Here is a 6,484-nt window from a genome sequence, read left to right on the forward strand (position 1 = left end):
CTGGGCCTCAGGCTCTCCGAGGGGTGATAGGGAACACACCCAGTCTCCCCGGGTCCCTCCACCTCCCAACATCCAGCGGCCACCTGTGAGAGTGCTCCGGTGACCTGCGGGGGCGGGGCACCCAGGACTCCCCGCATCTTCCTGGCCTGATGCTCCAGGGCTCTGGGTGTTCCCGCACAGAGGGTGCTGCCCTCTCCGGGGGCGCCGCTGTCCTTGGTGACCCCTGCGCCCCCAGAGGCAGACAAACAAACGGCCTTTGTGGTCTGGGCGCTGGTGGCCCTCGGGGAGCAGCACAAAGGGTGGGAAGAAAGGCCGCCAATCCTCTTAGGGCCAGCCGCCGCCTTTCTCACTGCGGCCCATCTGCTCCCGGGGAGCCGGGCAGCGCTGGCCCCGCCGCCCACAGCAAGCAAAACTGCCCGGGAATGAAAGCGGCGGCCAGATCCCCACGGCAAACACAGGCCTGCCCGGGGCCTGGGAGGGGGCAGGGCTGATCCCCGGGAGAAGGTGGTTAAAAGTGCCGCCCGCCCGGGAGGAGAGGGACCAGGGGCTAATCCCGCCTGCCCGGGGCCTTCCCTTCCCACACCCCACAAGGGGCAGGGGGCCAGGAGGGTTCTGGGATCAAAGGTCCCTCTGCACACACCCCAATCTTTTCCTCACAGCACATTCGTAACTCGGCTCAGCCAAGCTGAGTCACTTGCCCAGGGTCACCCAGCTGCTGGGTGGCAGCGTTGGGATCTCAGCTCAGGGCTGGACCCCAATTCCTTGGAGCGCACAGCTGTGTTCGGCAGGCCTGTCCAAGCCAGGTCCACCGCTTCGTTCCTCCCTGGAGACCTTCGGTGGGGAACTGGGGCCAGTGGACGGGCTGGGGACAAGGGTTTCCCGCTGTTAGTGGCTGGGCCCGCTCCTTGTTTCCATGTTGGGATTGGTCTGGCCGAAGGGGAAGGGGCCTGGGTGAGGGGAGGCTGGAGCTGGGACCAGCCGAAGGCCGCAGCGGGGACCCTCTGCACCCCAGAGGCCCAGAGCCCAGGAACAGCACGATCCAGACTGTGGAGCCCAGCGCGGGCCTCCGCTGCATGTGCACGCACTCGAGCGCACGCACGAGCACGCACCTGAGCGCACACACGAGCACGTACAGGCACCGCACGCACACACATGCACCCGCACGCACGCTCGCGCACACAGGGCCCCTACTCCGATCCTCGTGCAGATCCCGATGCTGAGGCTCAGGAGAGGGTCTGGGGCTCACTGGGGACCCCCAGCTCTGAGCACAGCCCGGGCCCCGCCACCCTCTCTTCTCCTGAACCCCACCAGCCTCTCGCGATGCCCTGTCCATCAGGAGCCGCGCGGAGACCAGCGCAGGGACGAGGTGGTGTTTTCATGCTCCTGTCCAAACTGGCTGGGTGGCCACGCTGTCCCCGCGCTCCCCCAGCTCTGGAAGAGAGCCCTGCTCAGGAAATGGAGTGCGCCCGGATCCTCCCTGTGCTCCCCGGTTCACACCCAGCCCTCTGCTCTCCCCTCCCACCACACCTCTGCCCAGGGCACCTGGCTGTGTGACTCGGAGCCGGTCCCTGTCCCCTCCACATGCCAGGGACGCTCCGGGAGCTTCCCACCGACCCTGTGTGGCTCCTGGCCAGGTGGTGCGTGGTGGATGTGCAGTCAGGTCACGACAAGGCTTGGAGCTGGTTCCATCCTGGTGTCAGCCCCAGGCCCCCCCACCCCCCGCCGTGGGGACACAGACACAGCCTCCATGACCGCTCCCACCCCAGAACCTGGCCCTGGGTGGTTCCAGGAGCTGCCTAAAGACTTTATTCACCTTAGAAAATGTCCCCTGTCCAAATCCTGGCGCCTGACCTGCCCAAGCTTTCCGGCCATCCCCTGCCTAGAGTAGGCAGGCCTGGGGGTCCCGACTGATCTCCCACCAGGCCACCAGCTGACCACAGATCCCCCAAACGGACCTCAGGGTCACAGGAACAGAGGGACCAGGGCTCGGGCAACCTGGGTTCCAACCCTGCTCTGCCACACTCCTGGCTGGGTGTAGACGACTCACCTCACCCGTCTTAGCCTCGAGTTCCTCATCCAGGGGTTGGAGGTTTGTCCCTCAACTTTGAGACGTTAAAGCAAAAGCACACCTAGGGCTCAGGTGACCTGCGGCTGAACGCATGGTTGGGTACAACCATGGGAATTCCTGCCCTCAATGGACTGTGCAGATGGGACTAGGATCCAGGGGACTGGATGGCCAGGCTCGAAGGGACACTGGACAGCAGGCACAGCTGCCCCAGCCACCGTTTATTGAGCACCTGCTGTGTTCCAGGCACTGCGAGTCATTCTGAGAGGCCGGGGATCCTGCCCCCATTCTCTAGCAGAGGAAGCTGAGAGGCTCAGCTCAGCCACAGGGAAAATCAGAGCCGGGCAGACAGTGTGTCAAAGATGTCCCCCAGCTGTCACCACTGGACCACCCTGCCCCGTGGGAATGGCCTGGGCGAGTGTGTGGGAGGAGGCAGGGGGTCCGAGGGTCCTGACCCGGGGCCTCTGGAGGATGGGTACCTGAATGAATAAGATCCTTTCTCACTGCAGGTGACAGACGGCCAGGGCGACCCCAGCCAGAACCCCAGACCAGCCGGCCCAGGGCAGCAGCGCCACGGCCCTGGCGGCTGGAGTCTGTGGTGGAAGGGGCTGGGCCCCGCTTCCTCAAAGGCCCCACAGAAGCCCCCTCCCCTGCCCCTGCCCGCTGCTGGGGGGCTCCCTGCACCCCCCGGCTCGTGGCCCATAACCAACTCCTCTCGGCCTCCGTCTCCACGGGGCCTCCTCTCTGTGTCCTCACCCCATCTCACAGAAGAGGAAACTGAGGCTCAGAGAGGAGAAATATCTACGTCCCCCAGCTCAGGGGTGGGCAACCAAGACAGGAAGCCCAGCCTGAGTGGCCCCCGGAGTCCCCAGGGCTCTGTGCTGTGTGAGGCCAAGAAGGGGCTGGCCCTGGGCACACCAGCTCTGGGGGGCCCTCACCTGCTAAGGCTCAGCCCCTTCTCCAGGCAGCGGCCTCCTGGTTTCCTCTGGGGACCACCGGTCCGTCCCCACTCTCTAGCTGTGCACCTGGAGAGGGGCCTCAATGCCCCACCCACCCCAAGAGCAGATGCGTGCCCTAGGTCAGCCAGCTGACACCCCCGTCCTCCCCTGGCCACTGCGACTGGTTCAGAAGGTGCGTGTGACCGCCATCGGGCGAAGGCGTCCACCCGGGGATTTTATGGGACAGTATCAAGAAGATGGAGTCCACTTTCGCCCCGTCTTGGGATTGAGCCCAGGGTCACTTTACCACGGAGCGACACCCAGCCCTTTTTATTTTTCATTGTAAGGCAGGGCTTGCTTCATCGTTGAGGGCCTTGCTGAATGGCCCAGGCTGACCTTTAACTTGCGATTTTCCCGCCTCCGCCTCCCCGGTAGCTGGGATTGCAGGTGTGCGCCTCGGTGTCTGACTGCGGTCCACGTTTCCCTGGGCTTTCTATGCAGGGGACCTTCCTTTCAAACCACGGGGAGGGAATGCTTGGGACGACCTGCTTGGAGAGCCAAGGGAGGCAAGTGACCATCACCTGGGACACTTGAGGGCTGGATCCAACCAGGCCTGAAGGCCTCCTCTTCTCAGTGATGTGCACCCCTAAGCTCCTTTCATCTACTCAAGCCAGTTTGGTGTCCTGACTTAGATCACTCTTCTTCCCTGAGGACTGGCGAGGAAGGGTGTGTCCCCTGTCAGTTGATAAGTGAATGTCTTCGTCTTTTCCCCACCTTCCCCTCTGGACCAATAATCCTCGTCCGCCTCAGGTATCCTTAGGCCAGTGATGAAGGTAGGAACCCGTAACTCGTTGCCTGCAAACGCCTATTCACCCTCCAAGATCCTGCTGGTGGTGTCTCCTCATAGAGATTCCCCGAGAATCTGTTGCTCTCTCCTCTGCCTCTCATAGCCGCCCAATCATGCCATTCCCCTGCAGCAGAGGCCCCAGCACTGTGCCCTGTGACATCTGCCTTGAGCCTCTGAGCTCCTCTGGAGCAGGCCGTCCCTCATTCATTCACTCAACAAACACTCCCGGGTGCCCTTGCTGTGTGCTGAGAACAGGGCCGGGCCGTCCCCTGGGCAGGTTCCCATCTATCTAGAGAAACCAGTGAGAAAAGACAAAGTCACGTGTGGTGTGATGGCGTCGGGGAAGGACGGCAGCCGTGGAACCGCAGGAGCCCAAGGGCGAGGCTGTCACGGATTACCAGAGGCTGGGCTTGCAGGCAGAGCGTGCAAAGGCCCAGAGGTACGTGGAACTTCCAAAAAAGTAAGAGAAATGCCGAGGCCTGGATCCTAGAGGGAGGCGAGGCAGGCGGGCGGGGCCAGGTAGCCAAGGATGTGGCTGTCACCCGGCACAGGCTGTGCTGGAGATCAGCTCAGTTCCCACCGGGAGGGGAGAGGCCACGCCTGCTGCAGAGGCCCACCGGAGCCTGTGGAGGGACCCAGGAAAAGGGCACAGGAGCGACTTGGACCACAGGGGGAGGGGGAGGCAGGGGGGTCCCAGGGGATCTGAGTGGTGCTGTCCAGGCACCACCCTAGAGCACCAAGGTAGAGCATCGAGCTCTGGGAGACCCACGGCTTGGGTTCAGCCCCAGCTCCCATTCCCAGCTGTGTGGCCCCGAGAGAGTTACTCAACCTCTCTGTTCCTCGGTTACTCACCCTTAACAGGGGCCTGACACTAGTTCTTACGTCAGGATTTGTGGTGAGGGCTCAGTTTGCCTGGCACACGTAAATGTCCAAGGTCGGCTCTTGCAATGGCCTCCCGTCCGTTTCTCAGGAGTCCTGGAGGGCCTCGTGGGCAGGTTCCTGCCTGATTCCTCCCCAGTGGGCAGAGCCCAGCTGCCTGAGGATTTGCTTTCTTAGGACCCAAATCAGCCATGAGAGCCCCACCCCCACCGGCCCCCCAGGGGTGTCAGAGCTCAGGGCAGGGCCAGGGGCCAGCTGCGAGGGCCACCTCGGGGTCACCTGGCCCAGCACCTGCCTCCACCTGGCCCCGCATCCAGGTTCTCCAAACGCGGCAGAGACTCAGAACCAGGGGAAGCCCATCTGCTGCCCTTCTCCCTGCACCTGGACGGTGCCCTCCCTGAGTCCCCTCTCCCAGCCGGGGCCCGGGTACCTGAGCCCCACCCGCCCTGGGGCCTCCACCTCCCTCCCTCCCTGTCCCCAGCTCCCCTCGGGCTGGGTGCGGGCCAGGCCCTCCCTGGCAGCCCTCCTGGGAACTGGCTGGGATCCTGGGCGTGAGCTCAGCCGCAGGAGGAGGCAGGAAGGGCCCCCGCACCCAGGGCTCCTGCCTGCCAGGCGGCCCAGGTCCCGTCCCCCACCCCCTCCCCGTCCTGACCGCTGGGGCCTCCGCCACCCCCCCCACCAGGTCTCCTCCTTGGCGCAGGTGGAGCCTCTCGCGGCACGTGGGAGTCCCCAGCCTCTTCCAACCCAGAGAGCTCCCACAGGACCTGCCACGGCCTCCCCACGCGGCCCCCACCCAGCCCAGCCTGGCAGCGGCCACCAGGCTCCCCAGCTAAGCCCTGGCCACGAGCTGCTCCCACAGTCCCAGCCCTGCCCCCCCAGCCCTGCCCCCCCAGCCCGCGCGCCCCCGGACCTCGCGCCCCCCGCACGCACCGTGTCTCAGTGCGCCCCAAGTCCCCCAGACCCTCCCAGGGAGTTTGCAAAACCGGATTTTTTTCATAATATTAAGGCAGACAGGAAAGAGGTCGGCAAAGCTGTCGACCACGTGGCTCTGCCTGCTGAGTACCCGACTTTAGGAAATACCGAGATTTCCCACCAAAAGGTGTGACTTATTTAGCGGGTAATGGGTTTATTATTTGGAAATAAGTAAGTGTGTGCGTGCGTCCCCGCTGCGATTTGTGGTCCAGGAGGCTGCTGTATTAATGGTTGGTATGATGATCCACAGGAAGGAAGGAGCTTGGATCTTCCTCACAATAACGCCAAGCCCAGGAGGGGGCGGCTCACGGTGGAGCTCCCGCCTGGCGGCCGGTGGGACCCCTGCACCAGAAAGGTAATAATCCCTTGAAGACTGTAAAGGGCCCGAGAAGTTGGAGGCCAGCTGCTCCAGGATTATGACAGGCTCCAGGACAGGGCTCACGTGCCAGGGACCCTCAGCCCCTAGCCCCAGCCCCAGCCCTTTTTGGTTTTTATTTAGAGACAGGGCCTCACGGAGTTGCTGAGGCTGGCCTAGAACCTGCCATCCTCCCGCCTCAGCCTTCTGAGCTGCTGGGCTTCCCAGCCCCTGCGCCATGATTCAGTGATGGCCCCTGACCTGCCCCAAACCCTCACGGCCCTCGCTGCACCCTCCCTACGGCCTTTTCAGACTCCTGCCAGGCAGTCCTCTTCCCTCTTGTCTCCGTCCACCCGGCCCCTCGGCCCAACGCCCCCTGGTCCTCCTTCGCCTGGTCACCTACCCTTCTCTGAGCAGAGGTGGGCACG

Source organism: Ictidomys tridecemlineatus, chromosome 11 (assembly GCF_052094955.1).
Source record: "Ictidomys tridecemlineatus isolate mIctTri1 chromosome 11, mIctTri1.hap1, whole genome shotgun sequence".
Classification (NCBI taxonomy): domain Eukaryota; kingdom Metazoa; phylum Chordata; class Mammalia; order Rodentia; family Sciuridae; genus Ictidomys; species Ictidomys tridecemlineatus.